The sequence below is a fragment of the Eretmochelys imbricata genome, chromosome 13 (assembly GCF_965152235.1).
Source record: "Eretmochelys imbricata isolate rEreImb1 chromosome 13, rEreImb1.hap1, whole genome shotgun sequence".
Lineage (NCBI taxonomy): Eukaryota > Metazoa > Chordata > Testudines > Cheloniidae > Eretmochelys > Eretmochelys imbricata.
In genome coordinates, this window is record NC_135584.1 from 32,619,636 (window position 1) to 32,635,174 (window position 15,539).

Here is a 15,539-nt window from a genome sequence, read left to right on the forward strand (position 1 = left end):
AGGTACGGGCGGCAGGTTTGTATAATTTTTGGAGGTGCCCAGAACCCGCCTCTGCCCAAACTCCTCTCCCCACGTGCCCAAGGCTCTGGGAGGGAGTTTGGGTTGGGGAGGAGGTCTGGGGTGCAGGCTGTAGGCTGGGGCAGGGGATTGGGGTGTAGGGTGCAGGCTCTGAAGGGGAGTTTGGGGATGGGAGGAGGTGCGGAGGAAGGGGGTGCAGGTTCTGGGAGGGAGTTTGGGGATGGGAAGGGGTGCAGAGGGTGGGGGTGCTGGGGTGAGGGTTGTGGGGTGAGGCTGCAGATGTGGGGTTTGGGGTGTGGGAGGGGCTCAGGGTGAGAGTAGGAATGTGGGGGGTGAGGGCTCTGTCTAGGGTTGGGGGGGTTGGGGTGTTAGAGAGGCTCAGGGCTGGGGCAGAGGGTTGGAGTGCAGGGGGATGAGGGCTCTGGCTGGGCTTGGGGATAAGGTGTTGGGGTGTTGGAGGGGCTCAGGGCTGGGGCAGAGGGTTAGGGTGCGGGGAGGGGGGTGAGAGCTCTGGCAGGGGCTGGAGATGAGGGGTTTGTGGTGTTGGAGGGGACTCAGGGGTCAGGAGGAGGGTTAGGGTGTAAGGGGATGAGAGCTCTGGCTGGGACTGGGGATAAGGTGTTTGGGGTGTTGGAGGGGCTCAGGGTTAGGGTAGAGGGTTGAGGGTGCGGTGGGGGGGTGAAAGCTCTGGCTGGGGGTGTGGGCTCTGGGGTGGGGCAAGGCTGAGGATGAGTTTGGGGTGCAGGCAGGCTGCTCCGGGAGAGGGGCCAGAGAGGAGGACTCCCCCAAGCCCTTTCCCTGCCGGCAGCAGCGAGCTCTGGGAGAGGAGCCCCCCTTTCCCGACCTCCCCAGCAGCACACTCACCCTCATCACTGTCACTGCATGTGCTCCTAGGGCCCCTCTCAGGGCCAGATATTTCCCTGGCCTCCCCCGTGGTGGGTGCCGGGGGTGCTCCGTGCGCCTCCTCCCCTGCTGCTGCCCCTGACTGTAGCCTCACTGGGGGTAAGGGATGGGGCTGCCTCCTTGCCCAGCATGGGGCAGGAGCGGTGACTGCGGGTGGGGGAGCCCCCGGTGGTGGGGAGGGTCCCGCCGGAAAAGCGAAGGGTCTGAGGTGGAAAGGCAGGCTCAGAGTCAGTCTGCCCTGGCAGTCGAGAAGTGGGGCAGATGGAGCTGCACAGAACGCTCTGCTCCGGGGCCCGGGACGCACGCTGGGGGGCTGGGTGCAGCAAGCGGGGGGCCGGGGGACACTCGGGGGAGGCATGGGGGGGTGGCAGGTGGACCGGGGGGACACCCGGCCCCTAATAATGGTGGAGCTGGGCCCCTGGGCTCTGAATATTGCTGGTGCCAAGGCACCATGTGAAGATATAACTCGCCACCCCAGGCGCTGCCATAGGGACCCCCTAACTCAGCCCTGCCAGCCGCTCTCTCACTGCAGCGGTACCGGGGCCTGGTGTGGGAGATACGGGGGGAGAATGGAAAGTCTGCCTGTGCCCGGTACTCATCCGCCCCTGTTACTGCCGTGTCCAAGCTCCTCGCAATCTGTAACCTGTTGATCTTCACGCCACTCTTGTGACTTAACTTTGGGAGCTTGGGTGCTTCTGAAAATCCCACTTGGTGCCTAAATACCTATCAAAACATGATCCAAAATGACTTTCCCAAGGTTTCCCAGCATGGCTGTGGCTGAGCAGAGAAGGGACCCCAGGTCTCCCGTCACAGGCTGGGGCCCTAACAGCTGCGGGCCCCACGCTCTGGAGGAAATGAAGGGAGAGCAGTCAGTGCTCGGGCAAAGGTTGTGACACAGACACAGGGAGCGCTGCTTCCTGACCTGTAAGGATTCCAGTCTGTGTTCCGTGCAGTTCTAACGTACACCCCTTTCCTGGGGAAGCTCAGCACCCCCCACAAAATGCTGATACCCTCTCTGCTCCTACGGAAAGCCACGGAGGAGTCGCTCACAAAGCATCTCAGTCCTGGGCCAGGAAGGTACATTGGAATCTGCCCCCCAGGAAAGGCTGGAGAGGCAGCTGAGAACCTGAGGGGCAGGGTCCCTGAGCAAATAACCAGCCGTTGGGGCAACAGAGGGGGACAGCCAGCCAGAGGGATGTGAGAGCTGGGTCTCCTTTCTGATCCATCCGTGTCTCTAGCACCAAACCACAAAGCAACTGTCAAGGTTCCTCTCCCACTCTGAACTCAAGGGTACAGATGTGGGGACCTGCATGAAAAACCTCCTAAGCTTATCTTTACCAGCTTAGGTCAAAACTTCCTCAAGGTACAAAATATTCCACCCTTTGTCCTTGGATTGGCCGCTACCACCACCAAACTAATACTGGTTACTGGGGAAGAGCTGTTTGGACACGTCTTTCCCCCAAAAATACTTCCCAAAACCTTGCACCCCACTTCCTGGACAAGGTTTGGTAAAAAGCCTCACCAATTTGCCTAGGTGACTACAGACCCAGACCCTTGGATCTTAATAACAATGAACAATCCTCCGAACACTTGCACCCCCGCTTTCCTGGGAAATGTTGGATAAAAAGCCTCACCAATTTGCATAGGTGACCACAGACCCAAACCCTTGGATCTGAGAACAATGAAAAAGTATTCAGTTTTCTTACAAGAAGACTTTTAATAAAAATAGAAGTAAATAGAAATAAAGAAATCCCCCCTGTAAAATCAGGATGGTAGATACCTTACAGGGTAATTAGATTCAAAACATAGAGAACTCCTCTAGGCAAAACCTTAAGATACAAAAAAGATACACAGACAGAAATAGTTATTCTATTCAGCACAGTTCTTTTCTCAGCCATTTAAAGAAATCATAATCTAACACATACCTAGCTAGATTACTTACTAAAAGTTCTAAGACTCCATTCCTGGTCTATCCCCAGCAAAGACAGAATATAGACAGACACACAGACCCTTTGTTTCTCTCCCTCCTCCCAGCTTTTGAAAGTATCTTGTCTCCTCATTGGTCATTTTGGTCAGGTGCCAGCGAGGTTACCTTTAGCTTCTTAACCCTTTACAGGTGAGAGGAGCTTTCCCCTGGCCAGGAGGGATTTCAAAGGGGTTTACCCTTCCCTTTATATTTATGACAGCAACTGACTCTGAAGTCCTTCCTCCGGCAGAGCTCCCAGCGTGTGAGGACACTGCACGAGGGGGTGTCTCAGACCAAGGGCTGCATAGGTGTAAGGACCTGAAGATCTGCCCCGAGGCTAGTGACACTCACCTTCAATCCTCAGCATGCAGCAGCGTGCTCTCCATGGCCAGGGACTGGGGCTGGTGTCAGTCAGCCTTCGTAGCTCAGTTCCTGGGCAGACCCCTGCCTGTGGCTGCTCGGACAGGCACCTCTCGCTGCCCAGGGTGATTGTTGGCATCACACAGACTGTTAGTGCCTCCTGCTCTGGGTTCTTGCCGGGTTTATCAGCGAAAGCAGCTGCCCCCTTTGGGCCTTGCCACTGCTGTTGGGATTTCCCTTGGGACTGCTGCCGGCGGTGCTCTGGGTTCCCTGCAGAGGGGAATTGATGCTTTGTTCCATGTTTAAACAGTGTAACTTCATAAGAACGGCCATACGGGGTCAGACCAAAGGTCCATCTAGCTCAGTGTCCTGTCATCCAACAGTGGCTTCAATCCCTTTAATGATCAGATTGAACTCCTACATACCACTTTCCAGACATGGGTCTCAACGTATGTCGCAAAGAGTGGCAAGTGCCCCCATCCGCATTTCACAGGTGTCACGGAGTGTGGGGGAGTCCAGGCCCTGCACCCCTCTTCCTGGGATTCACTGAGACTCTCAGCCAGCCAGTGAAATGGAAGGTTTATTGGACCATAGGAACACAGTCTCAAACAGAGCTTGTGGGTACAGCCAGGACCCCTCAGTCAAGTCCTTCTGGGGGAGCAGGGAGCTTAGACCCCAGCGCTGGGGTTCCCTGCGTTCCTCCACCCAGCACCAAACTGAAACTAACCCCCCCCAGCAGGCTCTCTCCTGCAGCCTCTGTCCACATTCCTGGGCAGAGGTGTTACCTCCCCCTCCCCCTCCTGGCTCAGGTGACAGGCTCTCAGGTGTCCCATCCCCAGGGCACATTTCCAGGTCAACACTCCCCCCTCCCTGCTGCGTCACATCGTCACATCTCTCCCCCCTTCGAGACTGAACTGAGCGGGGTCACTGTGACCAGTGAGCTGGGGAAGTTCGGGGCCCCCTCTCTGGAACAGCGCATCCGCTATCAGGTTGGCACTTCCTGTCACGTGGCCCACGTCCATGTCATAATCCTGCAGGAGCAGGCTCCATCTCAGGAGCTTGGCGTTGGCTCCTTTCATCTGGTGCAGCCAGGTCAGGGGAGAGTGGTCAGTGTAGACGGTGAAGTGTCGCCCGAAGAGATAGGGCTCTAATTTCTTGAGGGCCCACACCGTGGCCAGGCACTCCTTCTCGATGGCCGGGTAGTGTTGCTCCCAGGGTAGCAACTTCTTGCTCAGGTACACGATGGGGTGTCTCTCCCCCTTTTCATCTTCCTGCATTAACACTGCCCCCAGTCCCGTGTCTGAGGCGTCGGTGAACACCACAAAGGGCTTGTCAAAGTCTGGGTTTGCCAGAACTGGGCCACTGACCAGAGCCTCCTTCAGCGCCCAGAAAGCCTCCTGGCACTGCTCGGTCCAGACCACCTTGTCTGGCTTCCCCTTCTTGCATAGCTCAGTGATGGGGGTAGCTATGGCACTAAAGTGGGGCACAAATCTTGGGTAGTATCCTGCCATCCCAATAAAGGCTTGGCCCTGCTTTTTGGTGTGGGGAGTGGGCCAGTCTCTGATCACCTCCACCTTGGCTGGTTCCGGCTTTAGGCGGCCGCTCCCCACCCGATGGCCCAGGTAAGACACTTCAGCCATCCCCACCTTGCACTTCTCCACTTTTACAGTCAGCCCAGCCCCCTGGAGTCAGTCCAGCACTTGTCTAACCTGGGACACGTGGTCTTCCCAGGTCTGGCTAAAGACACAGATGTCATCAATATACGCCACGGCAAAACTCTCCATCCCTCTCAGTAGCTGGTCCACCAGGCACTGGAAGGTGGCCGGCGCTCCCTTGAGGCCGAAAGGCAGGGTCAGGAACTCATAGAGCCCCAGAGGGGTGATAAAGGCCGATTTCAGCCAGGCATCTGCATCCAGCGGCACTTGCCAGTAGCCCTTTGTAAGGTCCATGGTGGTAAGGTACCGAGCTCCTCCCAGCTTGTCTAGGAGCTCGTCAGGCCTGGGAATGGGGTAGGCATCAGATACAGTGATGACATTGAGCTTCCGATAGTCCACACAGAACCAGACCGACCCATCCTTTTTGGGGACCAGCACCACCGGCGAGGCCCAAGGGCTGGCAGATGGCTGGATCACCCCCAAAGCCAGCATGTCCCGGACCTCTCTTTCCGGGTCCTGAGCAGTTTTCCCTGTGACTCAGAAGGGGGAGCATCTTATCAGCGGGTGCGACCCTGTCTGCACCCAGTGGACAGTCAGATTAGTGCGTCCAGGCTGGTTGGAAAACAGCTGTCGGTACGGATGCAGCACCCCCCTGACCTCAGTTTACTGGGCAGGGGTTAGCTGATCCGAGATGGGAATTGTTTCCAGGGGGGAACCAGCTCTGGTCCCAGGGAATAGATTACTAAAGGGTCATCTCCCTGCTCCTCCCACTGTCCACACACGGCCAACACCACATTCCCCCTGGCATAATATGGCTTCATCATATTCACATGGTACACCTGGCGGTGGTGCGCCCAGTTCGACAGCTCCACCACATAGTTTACCTCATTGAGCTGCTTGACAACCTTGAAAGGGCCCTCCCAGGCGGCCTGTAGTTTGTTCTTTCTCACGGGGATGAGAACCATCACCTGATCCCCGGTGGCATAGGCACGGGCCCGCGCCGTGCGGTCATACCAGACCTTCTGCTTCTTCTGGGCTCTGGCCAGATTCTCCCTGGCCAGGCCCATGAGTTCAGCCAGTCTCTCTCGGAAGATTAGGACATACTCCACCACTGACTCTCCATCGGGAGTGGCCTTCCCCTCCCACTCGTCTCTCATCAGGTCCAGGGGGCCCCTCACCCTCCTTCCATATAACAGTTTGAAAGGCAAAAATCCGGTAGACTCCTGGGGCACCTCCCTGTACGCGAACAGCAGGTGAGGTAAGGACTTGTCCCAATCCTGTGGGTGCTGGTTCATAAAGGTTTTCAGCATCATCTTTAGCGTCCCATTGAACCTCTCCACCAGCCCATTGGACTGGGGTTGATAAGCTGAGGCCCAGTTGTGCCGGACCCCACATTTCTCCCACAAGCACCAGAGCAGGGCTGACATGAAGTTGGACCCTTGGTCTGTCAAGAGTTCCTTGGGGAACCCCACCTGGCTGAAAATGGTCACGAGCGCATCTGCCACGGTGTCTGCTTCAATGGATGCTAAGGGCACTGCCTCGGGGTAGCGGGTGGCAAAATCTACCACCACCAGAATGTATTTCTTCCCCGACCGGTTCGTCTTGCTGAGAGGCCCCACGATGTCCATGGCCACCTTCTGGAAATGCTCCTCTATGATGGGCAAAGGTCTCAAAGCCACTTTCCCCTTGTCCCGGGCCTTCCCCACCCTCTGACAGTGGTCACAGGATCGGCAATACTGCCGGACGGTGGTAAAGACCCCGGGCCAGTAAAAGTTCTGTAGCAACCTCTGCCGGGTGCGCCGGATTCCCTGGTGCCCTGAGAGGGTGATGTCATGGGCCAGGTACAGTAGCTTGCTGCAATACTTCTGGGGGACCTGCCTCCTGATCCCACAGGACTCCACTTCCCTTCTGGGAGCCCATTCTCGGTACAGGAACCCCTTCTCCCACAGGAACCTCTCCTGGCAACCTCTCCTCATGGTCCGTCCCACACTGTGGTCGGCCAGGTCCCTGAGCTTCCGTAAGGAGGGAATCTTTCCTCAACTCGGCCTGGAACTCAGCGGCTGGGGAAGGGATGGGGACCGGTTCCCTCTCATTGGCCGGGTCTGAGGCCACAGCCTCTCTGAGCCGTGCCCCTCGGCGCTCCCTCCCCACCAGGGTAGGGTCCTGCACCTCCAGTGTGGAACCCTCCCCAAGGTCAGGGTGCAGTGCCCCTCGCTGGCTCTGGCTACGGGTCACAACCAGGGCGGTCTGGGGCTTGCTTGGCCAGTCCTCTAGGTCTCCCCCCAATCAAAACCTCAGTGGGCAAATGGTGGTGTACCCCCACATCCTTGGGGCCCTCCTTGGTTCCCCATTTCAGGTGTACCCTTGCCACGGGCACCTTAAATGGGGTCCCGCCCACCCCTGTCAGGGTCAGGTAGGTGTTGGGCACCACCCGATCTGGGGCCACCACCTCGGGCTGGGCCAGCGTCACCTCCGCGCCCGTATCCCAGTATCCATTGACCTTCCTCCCATCCACCTCCAGGGGAACAAGGCACTCTCTCCGGAGGGACAGCCCCGCGCCCACCCTGTAAACCGAGCACCCTGAGTCCAGAGCATCCAGCCCTCTGGCGGAGCTGGCCTGGGGTACTCTTCCCTCCTGAGCAGGTGGTAAACTGGCAGCCCCCCTTGCCTGGGTCGTCTGCCCCTCGTCCAGCTGGGTTCCTACCCAGTTAACCCTGGGTAGGTTGGGTCTGCTCAGTCTGTCCCTGAGCCTCGGGCACTGGGTCCGCACATGGCCTCTCTGGCCACAGTGATAGCAGCTCAGGTCACGTTGGTCCCCTCAAGCGGGTCGAAGGGGCCCAATGCCAGGCGTTCCCCTTGGGAGGGGGTTCTCCCTATTTCCCCGCTGGGAGGTCCCATGGTGACTCTCTCTCTGCATCGGGGGGGGCTGTTCTTTTGGGACTCCTCCCTGCTACCCCCTGACCGACTGTTCACAAACTCGTCAGCCAGCTGCCCTGCGTGCTGGGGGTTCTCTAGCTTTTTGTCCACAAACCATAGCCTCAGGTCGGATGGGCACTGTTCGTACAGTTGCTCCAGTACAATTAGGTCAAGCAGGTCCGCTTTAGCTTGGGCCCCAGCTGTTCACTTGCGGGCATATCCCTGCATCCGGTTGACCAGTTGTAGGTATGTGATCTCAGGAATTTTAAGCTGACTCCGGAACCTTCTCCGGTACATCTCGGGGGTCAGCCCAAACTCACGGAGCAGGGCCTGTTTGAACAGTTCATAGTCCGCTGCCTGCACCCCTGTCATTCGGCTGTACACCTCCACGGCTTTGGGGTCCAATAAGGGGGTGAGAAACTGGAGCCTGTCTGCAGGGTCAACCCTGTGCATCTCACAGGCATTCTCAAAGGCCGTCAGGAAGCTATCTATGTCCTCCCCCTCCTTCCGCTGGGCCAGGAAGCACTTATCAAAGCTCCTTGCAGTCTTGGGTCCCCCCTCACTCTCCGCAGCCGGGGGCCCACTGCTCCTCAGCCTGACCAGCTCCAGTTCATGCTGTCTTTGTTTCTCCTTCTCCTGACGTTCATGTTGACATTGTTTTTCATGATCCTCCAGCTCCCTCATTTTCATCTCCCTCTCCCATTCCAGCCGCATCCGCTCCAGGGATGGGGAGCTCCGCCAGGAGGATCCCCTGCTGGCTTCCGGGGTCAGGGTGCCCTCAGTATTCGCTGGGCTTCCCCCAACCCCTCCCCCAGGCATAGGTAGGAAGGGTCTCGGGATGTCCTCGGCAGCAATCTGACCCCTACCAGCCCGGTCAGGCCCCAGGGCCCACGCTTCATCCACCGGGCGGCTTCCCTCAGGGACAGGGATCGGGTCATCCAAGCGATCCCTCTCCTCCAACTGGGCATCAGCTGTTCCTTGGTAGACCTCCCAATGCGCAGCCCCCTCTGCCTGCACAGCTCCACCAGGTCACTCTTAAGGTGTTTAGAGTACATCTCCCTGCTGGGCACTCGCAGGCTGAGCAGCTTTCCACAGTTTCCAGGAAAAACCCCTCGTGTGCCAGTCCTTCTTGAGGTCACCACTTCTTTGCCAGGGTCGAGCTGCAGACTCCTCCGCCCCTGGGACCGCTCGCTGCAATCCCCCGGGGGGACCCTGTTACTGCAAAAGTCCTTCTCTCTGGTCACACACTCCCAGGGGTTAACCGCCCCCTGAAACTGTCTCTCTCTGAATCTTCAGCATGCCTGGTCCCCGTCAATCCCCCTTTGTTTTACTGTTCCCCAGTCACTTACTGCAGGAAGCGCCATTCACGGGGTGCAGTACGTCCCACCGCTCCCATCAGTTGGTCCCACCGCTCCCATCAGTTGTCACGGAGTGTGGGGGAGTCCAGGCCCTGCACCCCTCTTCCTGGGATTCACTGAGACTCTCAGCCAGTCAGTAAAACAGAAGGTTTATTGGACCACAGGAACACAGTCTCAAACAGAGCTTGTGGGTACAACGAGGACCCCTCAGTCAAGTCCTTCTGGGGGAGCAGGGAGCTTAGACCCCAGCGCTGGGGTTCCCTGCGTTCCTCCACCCAGCACCAAACTGAAACTAACCCCCCCCCAGCAGGCTCTCTCCTGCAGCCTCTGTCCACATTCCTGGGCAGAGTTGTTACCTCCCCCTCCCCCTCCTGGCTCAGGTGACAGGCTCTCAGGTCTCCCATCCCCAGGGCACATTCCCAGGTCAACACTCCCCGCTCCCAGCTGCGTCAAATTGTCACAACAGGCGAGACAACTGAGGCACTGAGAATGGAGGCAATTCCCAAAGGTAACCCAGCCTTGGCGTAGCTAGGAATACTTTCACCCAGCCACCAACTTGAGCATCAGGGCAACAATCCCATAGGGTGGATGTAGATTCCTTGCACATTGAGCGCTACCCGGCTCCATCCCTGGCTAGGCCCTGACATTCTCTGGCCACCCGGATCCATCCCTAGCTAGGCCCTGACGTGCTCTGGCCACTCAGATACATCCCTAGCTAGGCCCTGACGTGCTCTGGCCACCCAGATACATCCCTAACTAGGCCCTGACGTGCTCTGGCTGCCTGGATACATCCCTAGCTAGGCCCCGACGTGCTGTGGCTGCCCGGATCCATCTCTAGCTAGGCCCTGACTTCTGGCTGGATGTTCAGTGTATGTCCATCACTGGAGACCTTATCATGCATTGAAGCTTTTGGTGACTGTGTGACTGCTGATCATACAGTGGAAGTGCTTGGTAAACCCCCTTCAGCATTTGTTGGTCATCCAGCCTGACAATATGTCTGTACCAAGAAAGCTGCCAGAACCGAACCGGTGCGGATGGAGGCAGTTGCTGGATTTGGCTACAAACATCCTCACTCCTGATTTCGTCCTGCCACTTGATACGGAGCAGCTGACATATGTAAGGGGACTGTTGCCCCCTTACTGACATTCAGTAGGGGTGTTTTAGTTGTTAGCTCCCAGTACTAAAAAGGGGGAAGTGTCGATGGGGAATCAGGACCCTGAGACTGACAGCCCCCAGGAACAATGGGGAGAGGCCAATGCTCCAGGTCAGCCTGAATGACAGGGTGGGCAGGCTAATCAGGGGGTCAGGAGGCCAGGGAGGTCCCATCCTCCATGGAAGCTGGAATTGCCTGGGTCGAACAGAGTGGGGCTGAGCTAAGGGGAAAGCAGGGGCCCGAGCTGAGCTGGGGAGCAGAGCTGTGCCAGATTCAGAGAGAGCAGACCCTGTCCTGCAAGCAGAGGTGCAGCCCAATGCCAGAGGCACAGCCCAGAGAGAGCAGACTTGCCCTGGGAGCAGAGCTGCAGCAACCAGAGCCAGAGGGGCCAAAGAAATCTGATGAGGTTCAACAAGGACAAGTGCAGAGTCCTGCACTTAGGACGGAAGAATCCCATGCACCGCTACAGACTAGGGACCGTATGGCTAGGAAGCAGTTCTGCGGAAAAGGACCTAGGGGTGACAGTGGACGAGAAGCTGGATATGAGTCAACAGTGTGCCCTTGTTGCCAAGAAGGCCAATGGCATTTTGGGATGTATATGTAGGGGCATTGCCAGCAGATCGAGGGCCGTGATCGTTCCCCTCTATTTGACATTGATGAGGCCTCATCTGGAGTACTGTGTCCCGTTTTGGGCCCCACACTACAAGAAGGATGTGGAAAAATTGGAAAGAGTCCAGCGGAGGGCAAGAAAAATGATGAGGGGACTGGAACACATGAGTTATGAGGAGAGGCTGAGGCAACTGGGATTGTTTAGTCTGTGGAAGAGAAGAATGAGGGGGGATTTGATAGCTGCTTTCAACTACCTGAAAGGGGGTTCCAAAGAGGATGGCTCTAGACTGTTCTCAGTGGTAGCTGATGACAGAACAAGGCGTAATGGTCTCAAGTTGCAGTGGGGGAGGTTTAGGTTGGATATTAGGAAAAACTTTTTCACTAGGAGGGTGGTGAAACACTGGAATGCGTTACCTAGGGAGGTGGTGGAATCTCCTTCCTTAGATATTTTTAAGGTCAGGCTTGACAAAGCCCTGGCTGGGATGATTTAGTTGGGGATTGGTCCTGCTTTGAGCAGGGGGTTGGACTAGATGACCTCCTGAGGTCCCTTCCAAGTCTGATATTCCATGATTCTGTGATACTCTGGCAAAAATGTCTGCCAATGCCTGGCTTATGCTTTTAGCCCTGTTGTTGCTTAGAGCTACTGCTTCTGGCCATTGGGTGGCAAAATCTGTGAAGGTCAGTATGCACAGCTTTCCTCTGGGGGTCTTCTTAGGGAAAGGACCCAGAACTGAAATGGAACCTCAATGATGGGGAGTGGCTGGAGAGGGGCCTTGACCTGGTCTTGGGGCTTTCCAACCCTCTGGCACACCTCAGAAGACTGGACATAGGTAGAAATGTCCTTGCCCATCCCCTCCCAGTGGGATGACTTCCCCAAACGGTCCTTGGTCCTGTTCACCCCAGCATGGCCATTAGGTTGATCGTGGGCTAAGCTCAAGAGCTTTTCCCTATACTTAGTTGGAGCTACCAAGTGTCTCTAAGGATGCCAGTCCTCCTTGTGCCAACCAGAAAGGGTTTCCTTGCATAAGAGTCCTCCTTCTACAACAAACCTGGACCTACTGGAAGAGCTGAGAGGCGGTGGGTCGCTCCGTCCCACCGTCCAAGCTCTCTTGAGGCTTTCATCTGCTTCCTGCTCTGCCTGGAACTGCTCCCTTGATGCTGGAGACATTGGTTCCTTGCTGAGTTGTGGACTTGGGCTTGATCCCACTGGACGCAATGCAGGTGATGGGAGTGTTGCCGTTGACTGTGAATTGCTCTCTGCTGGTGCACTAGGTTGTATTTCCGGCTCCAGTTGAGCTTCTTACTCCGGTTTAGCTGCTGCTTCAGGTACAGGCTCTGTGGTGCCCCTTGGTGCTGGCTCCCCTGACTCTGGTGGGGTTGCAAGCACGGGCTCTGGTGCTGACTGCTCCACCAGTTTTGATTCTTGGGCTGGTTCTGGCTGGGTCCCAGCAACTGGATCTATAACTGCTGCCATAGACTATGGTTTGGGGTCAGGTTGCTGAATCCCTGTAGGAGGCTCAGGAATAGAGTTAGGTGTGGAGGCCTGTTTAGCCTGGCTGCGGGTGACCAGCCCCACCCTTTTTGTTAGCCTCACATGGTTGGCTAAGTCTTCTCCCAGTAGCATGGGGATGGGATAAGGGTCATAGATGTTAGGGGGCTTATTCCTTCACCCACTTACTTCCCTGGTCCTTCTCGCAAGAACAGAGAGAAACAATACCCAAAGTCCAAAGGTGCAAACAATTCGATGTTTATTGGAGTGAACTTCCAGCAAGCATGATTCTAGTTTCCTTCCTTAGTGTCCCCCTTCCCAGCTCTGACACCACAGAGCCTTACACCTGTGTCCCTGTTCCCATTCCTGCCCTTAGCCAAACATGATTCCAATTTCCTTACCTCCATTCCCTGTTCCCATTTTCCCCTTTAGCCAAACATGATTCCAATTTCCTTACCCCCATTCCCTCTTCCCATTTCCCCCTTTAGCCAAACATGATTCCAATTTCCTTATCCCCATTCCCTCTTCCCATTTCTCCGCCACCCCCCACACACCCCATTCCCTTCCTGATTGACTGCAGACTATATAGTAAAACTTGAGTTCTGCTTAGCTATACCTTAACCAGTCATTTCCCTGAAATTTAACTAGCCAATCCTAACGTATTGTAGCATGATTATTTAACCAATTATATCCCACCACCTTAATTAGTTTACACCCAGCAAAATTAATTATACAGCAGACAGGAATAATCACAGAACCAGACAGAGATTATACAGACAAACAATAGCAAAGTGGGAAGTATAATGACAAAACAATACAGAAGTGAGGATTTCACATCCCAGCTATCGATAAGTGAGTTCTTGCCAGACAGGATGCTATCAAACTAAGTTTCCTTTTACATCTTCTCAGCACTTCTCTTTCTCTGGAGGCGATAGGCATTATCAGGACAGGATTGTATTCCTAACAGCCCAATAGCACCTGATATCAATGTGACTGGTTTGGAATGTGAGGATGTGACCTGTCGCTTCCCAGTTTATGGCTGCCTCTGTTGCTTAGCCAAAGGCCTTAGCCTAAGAACAGGACCTCAGACTGTCACAGTAAGAGAAGGACCTTACACCACCAGTGTCTCTCCACGCAATAATCTTCCTCCCTCCTACACTCACATTTTCCCTTCACTTTTGGGGAATTTGAGAGGCATCTGGGCCTGAAGGCTCTTGGTGGGACTCCGGGCAATGAGTTGCAGTCTGCTGCTGCTCTTGGGGCAGTTGGCCTTCACATGCCCCAGCTCATTATATTTAAAGCATCGCCCAGCTGACTGTGGGCTGGTGTGAGGTGGGTGGTTGGGACAAGAGGGCATCTGGGGTCTCCCTGGCTGTGTGGAGGGCTCCTCCTTGTGAGGGGGGACCTTTGGCTGACTTTGTTGGTGGGATGCTGTTTTGGGTTGCCCCTTCTGGTATCTGCTCCAACTGCTACTAGCTTTCTTCTTGTCCGCCACCTCCACCCATTTGGCTGTGATCTCCCGCCCCCCACCCTGATTGCTGTTTTGGGCTTCCCATTTAGGATGTACCTTTCTATTCCTTAGGAACACCCTCTAAGAACTGATCGATTTTTATTAGGAGAGACAGATCTTCCAGACATTTAACATTTGCTCCTGATATCCAGTGATCCCAATTTTTTACAATGTGATATGCGTGTCGGGAAAATGCCACATCTGGTTTCCACCTTAGGGCTCTGAACTGCTGATGGGCATGCTCAGGTGTTAGTCCCATCCTAATTCTGGTCTCGTGTTTAAAAAGTTTGTCCTCATTCATGTGTTCTTTAGGCATTTCAGCTGCCACCTCTGCTAAGGGTCTACTGAGTTGTGACCTTAGCTCCACCATATACTGCTCTATAGGGATGTTGTACCCAAGGCAGGCCCTTTCAAAATTTTCTAAGAAGGCCTCTGTATCATCGTCTACCTTGTATGTGGGGAATTTTTTGGAGTGGGGAGTGGTACCTGGATAAGGATTGTTAGGGCTCCCTGATTGATCCAGCTTAGCCCTTTCCAGCTCTAAGAGCTTCAGCTCCATTTCCAAGTGCTTCACCTCTCTCCTCTCCTCCGCTTCCGACTCCAAGCGCTTTGCTCCGCTTCCACCTTCAAGCGCTTCATTTCCAAGCACTTTGCCTCTCTCCTCTCCTCCACTTCCACCTCCAAGCTCTTTGTCTCCGCTTCTGCCTGCCAGTCCTTTGCCTCCACTTACGCCTCCAAGCGCTTGTCCTCCGCTTCCAAGTGCTTCATCTCTAGGAAGAAATTCCTTTCTGTTTCAGTTAGAACTCGGCCTGAGTTAAAGGCATCCTTCCATCCTGGCATCTGGATCTTGGGTTGGGGAGGGCTGACCCTTCCCTCCTGGGAAGTTCCTGGTCCCCCATCCCCTCCCTGCATTTCTGTCATGGAGCTGGATGTCTGGGCTTGATCTGGGTGTGTCTTCTCCCTGGCGTGCTGCTTTGGGAAGACTGGTTTTTCTAGGGTTTTGGTGCCCAACCTCAATCTCATGCACAGGGATGCCCTACTCTAGCCTAGCTATTCTGTTGCCACGAAGCTAGAAAAAAACCAAAACTGCTTGTTGGACTCCCTGGCTTTGCAGGTTGAACCCTTTGCGTCCCTGTTCCCCCTTAGGCAGTAAAGAAAAGAAAAGAATGGAAAAAACCCCTCCCTGGCTTTCAAGCAGCAAAAAGGAAAAATGAGTTCTTTTAAAATCCTGAGGCCTGTGCTTTCAGTCTGTCACCATGTCATTCCCCACTCTGGTTCTTCGAGTGAAGACCTTGGGGGCCTACAGTTGCCCCCAGCTAATTAAACAACATGTGCACAAACATCTTAGAACACCAAAAATCCAATCCTGTTCTTAAAAAAGGTAAATTTTTATTAAAAACAAAAAGAAAGAAAATACAACTGGAACTTAGGCTTTTGCTAGATTTAAAAAACTCACTTACAAAAATTAAACATCAAGAATAATCTTCTTGAGGTCCAGCTTAAAGGTTACAAGCAAAAGAAAAAGGATTTGAGGATAGCACAGGGGAGTCCACAAGCCAATAAGAAATAAACCGAATCGCATCTTTCTAAACATTCCTGATC